Raw genomic sequence first — 16551 nt, forward strand, 5'->3', positions numbered from 1 at the left:
AATTTTGCTACTTTACTTAGTAATTAAATAACAATTTAATTTTCCTGCAGTAAAAATCAGAGCAACTACATGCACAATCTACTTTTACTAAAGTCAGTTGTACCAGGAATATGATTCAATGATTTGACATATTTCTCCAGTGGTAAATTTCTAACATATCATATTCTTGTACTATATTGTACAATTTGTAACTACAATATACTGACTAATGTCTGTCACATTAATTTTTTTTACTAACCTTAGGTCAGGATGCAATTACGTCCTTAATTTCAAACAGTTGTCTTGATATCCTTAAAATCAACATTTGACTATTCAAATTTAAATCAGGTCATTTAAACAAACGCTGCTGAAAGGTCAATATAATGTATTGTTGTTATGGCAACATCCTAACACCAATTAGGAGTGATAATTACTATGCTAATTAGCTCATTATCAACCTTATTAAGCTCTTAGATAACTAATTAGATTGTGGTGGTGCAAATATGCCACCATAGGTAAAAACTCTTCAATAAGGAGGATAATAGGTCAGTAAACTCTTCAATGAGGAGGAGAGGAGAACAGGGAGTTGACTTATTTTACAATATGGAAGACAGTTGATCAGTTGTCTTTTTTTAATAAGAAGAATATAGGTCATTTGAGTACATTGTATTGAATGAGGAATAGGTTCCACTGACTTAAATCTTAACACCAGAAATAAAATCAAGGGCTGTAACTCAAGCAAAATTTTCAAAGTTATACAATAAAGCCAAACTTCTCACTTCTTACCATAAGTTACCTTGCCTTACCTTATCTATACCTTACCTTACCTTATCTATACCTTACATTACCTTATCTATACCTTACATTACCTTATCTTATCTTACCAAAACCTTTCAGGACTAAAGATGGAACAATTAGAGGAAAACAATTTTTTTTTTCATTAAAATGCACATATAAAAATGTTTTTTTATTTTTTTTCAATTATACCCGCTGTAAATGAAATTAATGAAATTTTCTTCAGTTAGAGCCAGGTCACTTTTTGATTTCCCCCAATTTATAATGGCTTTCCAAAATATTTAAATTCAAAAGTTTATACGTCAAGGGTTTTAAAAAAATTTGAAATATTACAAAAAAATTTTAACATAAAGCCCACGTGGGTGACTACAATAGCTCTACTTATACTTATCAAATAGTCGAGCTAAAAAACTATAATAATAGAACATGGCACAGAATAAAATCTGTTCTTGTTTTTGACCTCAATTATTATTTCAAGTTTCTGACAAATTTCAATTAATTACTTCTTGATTTTAAATAATTTACAATAACTGAGACTTACATAATTATAATGCCTTAAAAGTCCTTTTAAATAAATCCACTTGAATAGTTTAAAATATATTTAAACTAAAGTATTTTTGGTTTTAAATGTAGGTAAATATCATATGCTATTTTCAGCTACCAGCTTTGTTAAAATATGATAAAGCAGTCACCTGATAGCATAATTAGCCATGTTATTGCGTTAATTATATCCGGTTAATTATATCTGTTTAAAGCAAATATGTATATAGTAAATGCACGAAAATTACATTAACAATACAAAAAGAGAAATTCTATTGTGGTGTGTGTGTGACTGTGAGGGGGGGTGGGGGGAGGACTAATTATCTGCCAATATCCAATATTTGTTTTGTGTCATATATAGGGGGAAAAATGAGGTAAAAGTGTCAAAAAAAACTTTATACAGTTGGTACAAGATAAACACACACAAAAGTATTTAGTTTTTATTAATAAGGTCATAAACCTGCCCTTCATTAAAGCAATAAATCATTCATTAATGTACCAATGAGTATACTGATAATGACATGAAACAAACTTTTTCATTCTATAATGTACTAATGATACAAGACTTAGTATGTCGAATGAGCTATTAATAAAAATAATACACTTAGTTTTAATACAGAAGTAAGTTCGATCTATAATACCTGTTAAGGCCATTAGGCCTCCCAAAAAATTATCTATTCATTTATAAAACACATTCTTAGTTTAAGTAATATGTAAAAATTTCCATAAAAGTATTTGTTGGCCATATACATATATATTATATCTTAAATATCTTGTATTCATTGACCATATAGCTGAACTATCTTTTGTTTGAGACTTTTGCCTTTTGGTAATTAGTACAGTTATGGTGATTTACTACTTACTTTAGAAGTAAAAATACCACTTGCTTTAATTTATTTAATTTTTTTGCTACTTTTATGGCAAATCATGTTTACAAATTAACTCTCTGTGAAAATATTTAAATCCATTATTACAATAAAACATTATTTAATACAAGTAGTGACCTTTTCATTAGAAGAAAACAATATTCAATTTTAAGGGTGCCTTTTACCCTTAGATTAATATCCAGAATATCATAATAATTTGTCCATGCTATCAGCTATATTAAGTAATTATAAGATCCCTATGCTAACTACAAATCCAGGGGTCCCTTACTTAACGTTAATCCTACTAAAATTAGTGTTAAGAAATCTTTCTGATGAACTATAAATACTGAGATATTGTGTAATAGACTAATGTTCGATGCCTATTTAATGACTTTTAGTTTAAAGTTGAATCAACACTGTAAAAATCTCATATGTTGAATTTCTAGCTTTACTGGTGCAGAAAGACCTTAGATGCCCCTAGTGCATATATATTTTATTTATTACCAGCCGACCTCTTATATTAAATCCATTGACTTGCGAGGACTATACAAACCAACAGCAGTGAGGGGCAAGTGGTTTGAAATTGAATGGAGTAGTATTCAGTATCCATCGAAATATTAGGTTCAAGCATAAGTTGACAGTATTGGTACCTCACACATATACACATATCCATGCAGTGACATACTGAAATCTCTCTCATTGATTAAATGGTCTGTCACTCTTTAGTGCTCAGGTGGCCAGTATAGTCAAGTCATTTATATTGGTGCTCAGGTTTTAAAGGCATATGTCAAACATTCTTTTTTTTTAATGTGTTTATTTAAGGTCGTCGCCGGAAAGCCCATATGGGCGACCGTACACTCAGCCATCCTGAAGCGTCCCGCCGAGATTTTTCGTGGATTTTTTCCAGCTTTATTGGTGGAGGAAGATCCCAGGTGCCCCTCCGGGCATTATTTCAGACACAAGCGGTCACCTGGGTAGAACCACCGACCTTCCGTAAGCCAGCTGGATGGCTTCCTCACATGATGTATGTCAAACAAGAAGTCAAAGTGTCTATTTATAGCACTTGAAGTAAACCTAGTATTGTCCAGATTAAATTATGTACAAGTCCAAGCCATTTAGCAAAGTAACAATTAAACAAGTTTATGATAATAAATTTAAACTCAAAATCAATTGTCAATCATAATACTAAAGATTCTATTTTCTCAAAAGCATGCTAAATCCTAGAGTCATAAACTTTTATTTTAATCTTACAATAAGGAATAACAGAAACTTAAGTTATTGATTGTTGCTTCAAAGACAATAAAATCTAAGAGAAAACAAAAACCTTCAATATATCTTGGAAATTCACAAACGGTCTGTATGTCATATTTAATTTTATTATCCATATTCAATTCAAATCAATTTACAAACTGGGGCAAAACAGCATTTCACAAGCTGGTAAAAAACAAACTCAGGAAAATCAAGCAAAGAACAAAATCATGACAGTGCTCTGAGGTTGCTATAAGCATATTTGTATCATAGTTTGGGGACCTTTCTGTTGAAAATGTGTCAGAGTTAAATTGTATACATATACATGCACAGTGCGGTAACTGGAGTGCGGGTATCAGTTACCCGCACTCCAGATCATGCCCATTGATTGGTTCATTTTTGCTGGGGTTTACATATTGTGACGGCAGAGAAAGGGAAAGCGACAGACATGCCATATTCAGATGTTCGTTCATTGGTTCATTTTTGCCGGGGTTTCATATTGTGACAACAGGGAACGTGTTTTTATGTTTGACTATGATACAAAAGAGAAAGAACACCAAAACACTCGGCAATCTGATTAATACTCGGGGGCTACGCCCCCTCGTACAAATCAGATAGCCTCGTGTTTCGGTGCTCTTTCTATTACGTAGAAACAGGAGTTACTAGAACCTGTGTGTAACATGCATAGAGAGTGCTGGAATCTGGCTCCGCTACAAAACATAATTGTATTTTAACATGATACAAGGTTAACATGAGATGATGATGAAGTTACCTCTATAGTAGTTTTCTGTATTCTTTTTTCTCTCAGGAAATATGTACTGGTATTATCTTGTTATTTCATATTTAACTTGGTTGATTCTATAATACTTGTATAGACAACATTTTTAGTGAGGTAATTTTATTGTTAAAGTACATGTACAGTATCATACAGTATATTGATCATAGTTTCAAAACTATTGCTTAACAGTTTATAGATATTATAGCCACTTTTGTTGTGTCTGTCATAAACAAAATATATAATGAAAATAGTATAAATGACTCCCAAAATCTAAAATCTTTAAGTAAACATGCAAACAATAAAGTTTTATTTCGAGGGCAACACTGGCTTGAGTTTAAAGTTTGAGTTCCAGTGTGAATGACAAATAAAGTGACCATTTGCCAAATGTCCAACACAAGCTTTTAAAAATTAACAAATAACAACTGTGGAAAAAAGAAAGTGACCCTTTAGTAGCAGCTTGACCCCAAAGATGATGCCCACATACCTGTTTAAACAATTGAAATGCAGAATCTTACTTGTTGTTGTTTTTGTTTAAACTTCTATATTTGCATGCATGGGAAATCCAAGACTGTCAAAAAATGTGCCACAAAACATTGCTCAATAAAGATAATTAATACTTCAAATAAAAAGTTTCACAAAAACACTTTCCAATAATACTGTTTCAGATATGAAAAATATGACCTCTTATAAAACTACTTGCAAATCAAATACACCTTCTAAATGTGTCAAACTCAAAATATTCTCAAAAATTTTTTTTACCATAAATTTAATTATTTGCAAAAATAACTATAAATAATAAATGTAAATTCTATTTAGATCAAATTAGTAGTCCAGAAATAACCTCTCACCAAAGTGTTTGCAAGAATATAATAGAACAAAAATAATCTCTACCAAAAAAAAATATACAAAATTTTAAAAAAAAATAACCCCACATCCCAAAACAAAAAGATCGCTTCTTATAATTACAAGTCATTTACTTTAATTCCTTATTTTTTCCCCTTTTCCCTCAAATAAATTTTAACCCCTAACAACCACCACAAATAAATCCCTTTCAAACTATAGAATTTTTGAAAGGAACAAATACCAAAATAAAACGAAAAATTTTAAAATTTTTATATTTTGTTTTAAAATTTTCTCCCTTCATAACCTATTCAAAAACCTTTCATTCAGACCCTTCAAAGTAAAACTACTTTAAAACATTATTTTAAGAAAAAACAGAAGCAAAGAAATGTTTTTAAATAGTCCTAAACTTCTCTTGTAAATAAAACCTGAAATTCAGTTGATGAATTACATGTGCATATACAAATACTAACCTTACAATTTTTAACAGGAAGACCCTTTCTCTCCCCAGAGAAACCGTACAACTTGTCTAACATTCCATTTCTATAAATCCTCTACATTAATAATGAACTTTGTTTTTAGTTAATAACTTAATAACGTCTGCTGGTTGAACACATGGCATTCATATCACTACTGACGGGGATGTTGTGGAAACTTGGTAATAATTTCTGCAACGAGAAAATTAAAATAAAACCTGTTAATTAAGTCAGCAAGTTATATAACGTCATATAACACCAGTTGGTATATCATGAATGGTAAACTATCAAATTTACATCATTAGATATTTTGGCAAGGGTTTTTTTTTCTTGTTGGGGGTGGGGGAATAAATTATGATGAAATTAGCTCCTCCAAAGTAAACCTTTTCATATTTTTTTTCTAATTCAATATTTGACTTTGAAAGTCAATGTCATTATGGGGTCAATGTCGAATTATCAGAGTAACATATAGATGTTAGCTAGAAGACAATATAAATCTACAACAGTCATTATTTTCCTAGAGAAGAGATATTCTCATACAGTCTGGAAGTTTATCAATCAAGTTTGCCAGCCACAAACTCCTTCATTTTGTCTGAAATACCAATGGTACAAACATTTGACTTGTCGGAGGACAGTAACACTCGACTTTTCGAAAAGTTGTCACAAGGGTGTTACATTGAGTATAATAATGCTTACCTATACAAATACATAAAATTGTCCGAAAAGGTACAATTAACCCTTCAGTAGTTATGGAGATACCAGCTTACAAGCAAAAATTAACCTAGAATTTCTAAGTCCAAAAAGGGGAATAATTATGCAAAAAAGCAAATCAGAGTTATGGGACTTGTGCCAATAATCTTAGATAATCACAGAGAACAAGTGTATGAAGTTTCAATCCATTCCCTTCAGTAGTTATGGAGATACCAGCTTACACGCAAAAACTTAACCAAGAATTTCTAAGTCAAAAAAGGGGCATAATTATGTAAAAAACCAGCTTACACGCAAAAACTTAACCACAGGGACGCTGACAAATGGGTGACTACATTAGCTCGATTATTCTGCGAATAGTAGAGCTAAAAAAACATCTATCAATTTCCTTAACTGAAGCAGCATAACCTTGGTTGGGGATTATAACCAACAAGAGTAGAGGCATTGAGTGTTTTCAACTACATACAGAACTCAGCGAAAAAACTCAATCTGGCTTCAAATCTTTTCTAATATTTGAAGAAACTCAACTTTTGCATATAGAAATACTTTTGCAAGGCATTATACATTGTAGGCATATTTCAGAATAATCATTTATAAAATCTAAAATTGTATAGGGCCACCATAAAATTATCTGTTGCCAGTTTTCCAAGTGAATCTAACTTATGTTGCCAGTGAAAATAATATTTTTTTTACATATTGTATGAAAGTTGAAACACATATAGGACTGTCCATGGAGTAGTGTGCTTGACATCTTTACCAGAACAACGATGTCTAGTAAAGGGGAATATTGATTTTTAAGTTCAGAAAAGGAAATATATATTTAATAAATTTCATGCTAAAATAAGGGTACTGATTAATGATTTACAATCATAACAATAAAATAGTCAAGCCAATTCCTTCCAATATTCCTGCACTGTTCATGTAGAAGTCAAACACAGCAAATTGTCCAACAGACTAGTCTTAAATTAATCTAGAACTTTTGAAATAGTCCAATATCTGCAAATATTGCAGCAAGACTATTCTTCAAAAAGTCTTGCTAAAAATAAAGTAAGTATTTTACCCTTGACTGATACATATAATTCTGACTTTTCAAACATGTTTTAAACATGTTTGAGAGGTCAGCAGAACTTGTATCAGTCAAGTGTAAATGTTTCCCTATTAATAACTATTCTAATTTAAAAAGGAGAATAACTCCTGAAAATATTGCTTGAAGGGTTATACCCCTAAACTCACAACAGTTACTGTTCCTTGTCATGATTATCAAGTGTTCTAAGTTTCATGTTGATAGCTTTGAAACCATAACTCCAAAATTACTTACTTAAGAATAATTCTCCTTTATGTTACAACTGGACCTTGTATCATTACTGTTCAAAATGTGACAGAGTTAAATCGTATACATGCACAGTGCGTTAACTGGAGTGCAGGTATGTGTTACCTCACTCCAAAGCATGCCCACTGATTGGCTCGTTTTTGCTGGGGTTTACTTATTGTGACGGCAGAGAAAGGGAAAGCGATAGAAATATCATATTCAGGTTCATTGGTTACCTTTTTCTGAGGTTTCATATTGTTACAACAGGGAACATATTTTTATGTTTGACTATGATACGAAAGAGAAAGAACATTAAAACACTTGGCAATCTCATTAATACTTGGGGGCTCTGCACTCTCGTACAAATCAGATAGCCTCGTGTTTTGATGCTCTTTCTATAACTTGTCATAATCAACAAGTATTTGCATTATTATGTTGATATCATTATAAGAAGTTTTGAATGTTGATATCATTATAAGAAGTTTTGAAATCATTCCACATTACCTAATAGGTAATTTTGACAAAAATTTTAACTTACAGGGGCATAAAGTCTCCCATAACTTTTCAGAATTATGTCCCTTGTCTGACAACTGCATCTTATCATGATTATAAAGTACACCAAGTTACTGTAAATGTAATGATACCTTTTTGTATTTGTTTGAGAAATGGGCTACCTAAAACAACAATGACGATACAGTGATTATTATAGCTCCGCTTTTTCTTCAAAACAGGCAAGCTAAAAATCAATTAATTCAATAAAGAAAACCGGAGGATAATTGGTTTAAGCTATTGATGCCACTTGATGTGGAAGATTGATATTTTCTGAAAGTGCATCTTATTATAATATACATAACATAAATAAATAAAATTGGCAATTTTCCAACATATATTTTCTCAGTACATATTTCAAACGGCTGTCAAAAACTCAGGCAAACTCTCAGGCAAACTATCGTTTGCATACTTTTTACAGTAACTGCATGTGAAAAATGATGGCATACAACTGATGTCTAAATATTTTGCTACAGGTAGTGTTGAAGAACATGTCATAAAAATTGAAATTCATACATGTTTTTCTTTTATTTTTTGACCAGTTACTTTGAGACTTTGAATACCTTCTAACATGTACATAAACAAGATATGTTTGTAAAACATGTATGCCCCCTATCAGCAGCCAATTAGTCATGTGATAAGGTTATTATGCATGACTTCTGACCCAGTGATCAAACAATTAATAAGGGTTATCAAGTATCTACTGGTCATGACCTTAACCTTTGACCCCTTGACCCAAAACTCAATAGGGGTCATCTGCTGGTCACGACCAATCATCATACAAAGTTTGAAGTTCCTAGGCCTAAGCATTTTCAGTTAATTGATCAGAAACCTTTTTTACCTACAAGGTCAATGTGACCTTGACCTTTGACCCCTTGACCCCAAAATCAATAGGTCATCTGCTGGTCATAACCAATCACCATACCAAGTTTGAAGTTCCTAGGCCTAAGGGTTCTTTAGTTATTGATCGGAAACCGTTTTAACATACAAGGTCAATGTGATCTTGACCTTTGACCCCCAAAATCAATAGGGGTCATCTGCTGCTCATGATCAATCACCATGCCAAGTTTGAAGTTCTTAGGCCGAAGTGTTCTTTAGTTATTGATCAGAAACCGTTTTTACTTCCAATGTTAATGTGACCTTGACCTTTGACCCCTTGATCCCAAAATCAATAGGGGTAATCTGCTGGTCATGACAAATCACCATACCAAGTTTGAAGTTCCTAGGCCTAAGCGTTCTTAAGTTATTGATCAGAAACCGTTTTACTTACAAGGTCAATGTGACCTTGACCTTTGACCCCTTGACCCAAAACTCAATAGGGGTCATCTGCTGGTCACGACCAATCATCATACAAAGTTTGAAGTTCCTAGGCCTAAGGGTTCTTTAGTTATTGATCGGAAACCGTTTTTACCTACAAGGTCAATGTGACCTTGACCTTTGACCCCAAAATCAATAGGTCATCTGCTGGTCATGACCAATCACCATACCAAGTTTGAAGTTCCTAGGCCAAAGGGTTCTTAAGTTATTGATTGGAAAGCATTTTACCTACAAGGTCAATGTGACCTTGCCCTTTTACCCCTTAACCCCAATATCAATAGGGGTCATCTGCTGGTCATGACCAATCACCATACCAAGTTTGAAGTTCCTAGGCCTAAGGGTTCTTTAGTTATTGAATCGGAAACCGTTTTTACCTAAGAGGTCAATGTGACCTTGACCTTTGACCCTTTGACCCAAAATCAATAGGGTCATCTACTGATCATAACCAATCACCATATCAAGTTTGAAGTTCCTAGGCCTTAGTGTTCTTAAGTTATTGATCGGAAAGCATTTTTACCTAAGAGGTCAATGTGACCTTAACCTTTGACCCCTTGACCCCAAAATCAATAGGGGTCATCTACTGATCATGACCAATTACCATACCAAGTTTAAAGTTCCTAGGCCTTAAGGTTCTTTAGTTATTGATCTGAAACCGTTTTTGCTTACAAGGTCAATGTGACCTTGACCTTTGACCCCTTGACCCCAAAATCAATAGGGGTCATCTACTGATCATGACCAATTACCATACCAAGTTTGAAGTTCCTAGGCCTTAAGGTTCTTTAGTTATTGATCGGAAACCGTTTTTGCTTACAAGGTCAATGTGACCTTGACCTTTGACCCCTTGACCCCAAAATCAATAGGGGTCATCTACTGATCATGACCAATCACCATACCAAGTTTGAAGTTCCTAGGCCTTAAGGTTCTTTAGTTATTGATCGGAAACCGTTTTTGCTTACAAGGTCAATGTGACCTTGACCTTTGACCCCTTGACCCCAAAATCAATAGGGGTCATCTACTGATCATGACAATCACCATACCAAGTTTGAAGTTCCTAGGCCTTAAGGTTCTTAAGTTATTGATCGGAAACCGTTTTTTCCTTACAAGGTCAATGTGACCTTGACCTTTGACCCCTTGACCCCAAAATCAATAGGGGTCATCTACTGATCATGACCAATCACCATACCAAGTTTGAAGTTCCTAGGCCTAAGGGTTCTTTAGTTATTGATCGGAAACCGTTTTTGCTTACAAGGTCAATGTGACCTTGACCTTTGACCCCTTGACCCCAAAATCAATAGGGGTCATCTACTGGCCATGACCAATCACCATACCAAGTTTGAAGTTCCTAGGCCTAAGGGTTCTTTAGTTATCACTCGGAAACCATTTGGTCTACGGACCGACGGACCGACGGACCGACAAGTGCAAAGCAATATACCCCCTTTTCTTCGAAATGGGGGCATAATAAATCACTTTTAAAATATATTTGAGACACAATATAGATATTTTCTTGTCATGTAATGCTCAAAACAAACAATTTAATCAAATACTTACAGTCAATAACATCAAAGTGTTTTAATAAAAAAAACACACAGAAAACTCTTATCTTCAAACCTAAATATTGTTTACCTGTCACTTTCAACACAACAAAAACTTATGTTAATTCCCATTTTCTTCAAAACAAATAAAGCTTTACTGTAAAAAAAAATGAAAGCACTTAATGTGTGCTTTGCAACACAACCATTCATTGACATGAGTGTAGTATTATGGTGTATAGATTGAAACACTTAACCTAACATCAATCATAATGTATGAGAAAAGAACATGACTAAATTACAAAATATGATGCATATGGTGAACTGTTCTTAATTGTTCCGTAAAACATTGATTTTCATGAATAACAAACAAGCAGTATGCACTACACACAATATTTAAAGACCTGACCTGACTATATCCCGTGTTTTACTTTTTTGGGGGGAATGTCTACAGGATCCATGGAGATACTTTTTGGGGGGAATGTCTACAGGACCCATGGAGATACTTTTTTGGGGGGAATGTCTACAGGATCCATGGAGATACTTTTGGGGGGGGGGAATGTCTACAGGATCCATGGAGATACTTTTTGGGGGGGAATGTCTACAGGATCCATGGAGATACTTTTTGGGGGGAATGTCTACAGGATCCATGGAGATACTTTTTGGGGGAAATGTCTACAGGATCCATGGAGATACTTTTGGGGGGGGAATGTCTACAGGATCCATGGAGATACTTTTTTGGGGGGAATGTCTACAGGATCCATGGAGATACTTTTTAGGGGGGAATGTCTACAGGATCCATGGAGATACTTTTTTGGGGGAATGTCTACAGGATCCATGGAGATACTTTTTTTGGGGGGGGGGGGATGTCTACAGGATCTATGGAGTTACTTTTTTGGGGGGAATGTCTACAGGATCCATGGAGATACTTTTTTGGGGGAATGTCTACAGGATCCATGACAGGGGAAAACATAGGAAAACAAACATTTTAGAAACAGAGAAAACAGTCCATTTCTGGTGCATTGTGGAAACAACACACAAGTATCAACTACAAAACAGGAATAAAATAAAACAAGATATGTTTGTAAAACATGTATGCCCCCTATCAGCAGCCAATAAGTCATGTGAAAAGGTTATTATGCATGACTTCTGACCCAGTGATCAAACAATTAATAAGGGTTATCAAGTATCTACTGGTCATGACCTTTACCTTTGACCCCTTGACCCAAAACTCAATAGGGGTCATCTGCTGGTCACGACCAATCATCATACAAAGTTTGAAGTTCCTAGGCCTAAGCATTTTTAGTTAATTGATCGGAAACCGTTTTAACATACAAGGTCAAACCCCTTGACCCCAAAATCAATAGGTCATCTGCTGGTCATGACCAATCACCATACCATGTTTGAAGTTCCTAGGCCAAAGGGTTCTTAAGTTATTGATTTGAAAGCATTTTTACCTACAAGGTCAATGTGACCTTGCCCTTTGACCCCTTAACCCCAATATCAATAGGGGTCATCTACTGGTCATGACCAATCACCATACCAAGTTTGAAGTTCCTAGGCCTTAGGGTTCTTTAGTTATTGATCGGAAATCGTTTTTACCTAAGAGGTCAATGTGACCTTGACCTTTGACCCCTTAACCCCAAAATCAATAGGGGTCATCTGCTGGTCATGACCAATCACCATACCAAGTTTGAAGTTCCTAGGCCTAAGGGTTCTTTCGTTATTGATCAAAAATCGTTTTTACCTACAAGGTCAATGTGACCTTGACCTTTGACCCCTTGACCCCAAAATCAATAGGGGTCATCTGCTGGTCATGACCAATCACCATACCAAGTTTGAAGTTCCTAGGCCTAAGGGTTCTTTTGTTAATGATCAGAAACCGTTTTTACCCAAGAGGTCAATGTGACCTTGACCTCTTGACCCCAAAATCAATAGGGGTCATCTACTGATCATGACCAATCACCCTACTAAGTTTGAAGGTCCTAGGCCTTAAAGTTCTTTAGTTATTGATCAGAAACCGTTATTGCTTACAAGGTCAATGTGACCTTGACCTTTGACCCCTTGACCCCAAAATCAATAGGGATCATCTACTGATCATGACCAATCACCATACCAAGTTTGAAGTTCCTAGGCCTTAAGGTTCTTTAGTTATTGATCGGAAACCGTTTTTGCTTACAAGGTCAATGTGACCTTGACCTTTGACCCTTAACCCCAAAATCAATAGGGATCATCTACTGATCATGACCAATCACCATACCAAGTTTGAAGTTCCGAGGCCTTAAGGTTCTTTAGTTATTGATCGGAAACCGTTTTTGCTTACAAGGTCAATGTGACCTTGACCTTTGACCCCTTGACCCCAAAATCAATAGGGATCATCTACTGATCATGACCAATTACCATACCAAGTTTGAAGTTCCTAGGCCTTAAGGTTCTTTAGTTATTGATCGGAAACCGTTTTTGCTTACAAGGTCAATGTGACCTTGACCTTTGACCCCTTGACCCCAAAATCAATAGGGGTCATCTACTGGTCATGACCAATCACCATACCAAGTTTGAAGTTCCTAGGCCTAAGGGTTCTTTAGTTATCACTCGGAAACCATTTGGTCTACGGACCGACGGACCGACAAGTGCAAAGCAATATACCCCCTTTTCTTCGAAATGGGGGCATAATTATATCCTTTTGAGCGGGGCTAATCTACAGTCTTTTCTTCAGCAAAAGGGGTAAAATATAGACCTTTTGGAAAGGGGAATGAGTCCATTTTTTTTTTCTTCAGCCATGAACAGCTTTAAATTATTAAGCTATGCAATGTTATCTTGTTAAGATAAGATAAAACATGCTTTACATTGGTAATACAATTTGTATTTGTATGTTAAACAATGATGAATACCTTTTACTTTGCTAACATTTGACTATTATAATACTTGTATGTTTTACAATTTATTGTATGTGACTTATATTTGATATATATTTTAATTTATTATATTTTGTGCCACAATGTGATGATGTTCTTTGTACAAATACAATGTATTAAAAAAAGTTTCAGTTCTATTCTTAAGAAAATCTCACTATCTCAGGTACATGCATGTATTCTGTTTTTTTTCTTCTTTCTAATATAAATTCTCAAATACTCTAAAACAAAATCAAGTCATGAACAGATGAAGAAAACATTTTTAAAGGGTCATTGTGTTTTCTGTTGCCAGTTATAACATATAATTGATAATATAAGACCAAAACAAAATTCCTGATACATTTTGGCAAATTGTATACATGTATTTACTAGAATGCAAGTTTTCGAACAGTACCATGTCTCCGACATCATCCAACATCTACTGTAATTCAAGCAAACCAAATACAAAATACTTACATGTAAGCACTGCAACAGTTCAAGGGTTATTTATATGAATTATGATGTAAAGCAATATTCATGAAGCCATATATATATTTTCTGCCTGGATACAAGAGGTGAAGAAGTGACCATCTAATGACGGTTGGGGGGGGGGGAGGAGGTGGCATGAACCATGCATCCCTAATAAATTTTATTTGCTCTGAATTTTCTTTGGCCTACATTTCGTTAATATATATTATGTGCAGGGGATTGTTAGAAAAAGCAGATCTATAGAGAATTGAACGATTTTTAGTCAGTCACTTTCCTGGATAAATGGGCTGGACAAATCCACTGGCACTGCAGACAAAATAAGTAAATTCTGACAATATGGCATATATCATTCAAATCATTTAGTAACAACTTCTTTTAGGGGTTTATTCTTGTTTTTATTATGCATAAATTAATGCTAGAAATTTTTTATAAAGACCGACATGAAAATGAAAAGTTCAAAACTGACACATGATGTTTGCCTGATATCTTAAGCTGAATTAGACAAATCTTAAACTTAATAATATTTCCTCTATATATGTCTGATTGTTTGTCTCAACACTTTTTTGCCCCTTACTAATGTTAAGTTTTGAATATTGCCAGTGACTTGGATTCTTTAAGTGCGGAACCTGAGCTAGCTTTCCTGCAGGACAAGTAGCTTCTAAATCCAATGTGCAGGTAACATTTTTTTACTTGTCCTGCATCTAGTTCTCTTAAATTCTACTTGTAATTATGAGTGGACGAGTGGCATTTTCGATCTCTGTCATTATTCCTGGAACAATATTGTCTATAGACAAGCACCTGAGGTCGATGTTCATCTAAATATTCCATTCCGTTTGTAGTAAAGTACTGTATTAACTATAGATAGTGATAAACATCTGTAGGTGGCTATTCCAAGAGATTGCCGGAGTTATTTACTTTTGCCATAGGATTGAGAAGCCATCACTTCATTAAGTAAACTTTTAGAACAAAGTTTACTTCTGTAAATGAATTTCTCAATCTTATTAACTCAAAATCAAAATAGTATATGTGTACGACCCAGTAAACTAATAACTGCGAACACAGTCTGTCAGAATAGACTTTAAAGTGTGCCAGTCCTTTATGTAAAACACTGTTGATAATTTGATTAGATATTTAATATAGAACATTTTTTAGGGCACACACTACCATTTAATTACTTAATATTTAATAATAATGCATATTTCAGAATGAATTATGAATTTAGATATATGTTTACAGACTTCCCGAAATACGTCGGTCCGACGGACATGTCCGATAAATTTTGATCAGGTCCGACATTTTTTTATTCCGGATCGGTCCGACTGTCCGGCTTTTATCCAAGCCGCATGTATACAAAATGGCGTCGCTAAAGGTGCCAAACCTGGGAAAAAAACGAAAATCTACGTTAGAAGAGTGCGCAGAACAGCAATAAAAGGATGAAAAGAATAGACCTGAGACAAAGTTTCATGAAAAATGGAAGCAGAACCATGAATCATTGGTGTATGACTGGGAGAAGATGAAAATGCGCTGTACGGATAGTGCCGATTTTTACGGCGAAAAAATAAAAGACAAAAAGTGTCTTAGAAATACAAACACAAGTTTTTCTTTGATTTTGATCAATTTTATTTGGTCCGACAGATTTTGTTTCGGTCCGACAGATTTTCATGGTTTGTCAGACAGAATGTCTGACAGTTTTTTTCAACTTTCGGGAAGTCTGTGTTTAAAATAAAAATGGGGTTATTACCGTTTTAACCATATTCTCAAAGACAAAAATAACAAGAAATCGTAAATCTATATTTGTTCGTCTCACACAATTTGAAATATAATTTTAAATGTAATACATGCATGCTTGAATATTTGATCAATTGATATTATTATTAATCAAATAAACAGAAATCCATTTGATTTTTAAGTAATAAAAGAGCACTTAACGTACTATAAACCAGACATATAGAGACCATGATTTAGAAAAATATAAAACAAAATTTTCTCACCATGGTTTTTAGACTGAATAGTACAGTCTCTAAAATATAACTCAAAAATCAATAAATAGTGGATTCTTTGTCATCGCATTATCATTTCCACAACATTGACCTAGCAACACTTCCGTCAGAAAAAAACATTCACTTCCGGAAAGTAAACACATAAACTATATCAAATTATTCCCATTATTTTGAGGAAAGATAGTTTTGAAAATATAAGTTTGGAAGGCCAAAGTAAAATAATAAAATTTGATGGAA

General features: G+C 34.1%; 1 long non-coding RNA gene across 1 annotated transcript in view; it reads right to left on the reverse strand.

The window, feature by feature from the left end:
- Window positions 1-16430, reverse strand: part of LOC132718091 (uncharacterized) — a 43267-nt gene extending 26837 nt beyond the window's left edge. Inside the window, exons 1-2 of the long non-coding RNA XR_009624041.1 lie at window positions 16306-16430; window positions 5520-5714 (exon numbers count right to left, since the gene is read on the reverse strand). This is a non-coding gene — a long non-coding RNA (uncharacterized LOC132718091). The remainder of the gene's footprint in view (window positions 1-5519; window positions 5715-16305) is intronic.
- Between the last annotated feature and the right edge of the window lie 121 nt (window positions 16431-16551).

Source organism: Ruditapes philippinarum, unplaced genomic scaffold (genome assembly GCF_026571515.1).
Source record: "Ruditapes philippinarum isolate M1 unplaced genomic scaffold, ASM2657151v2 ctg6674_1_1_1_1, whole genome shotgun sequence".
Lineage (NCBI taxonomy): Eukaryota > Metazoa > Mollusca > Bivalvia > Venerida > Veneridae > Ruditapes > Ruditapes philippinarum.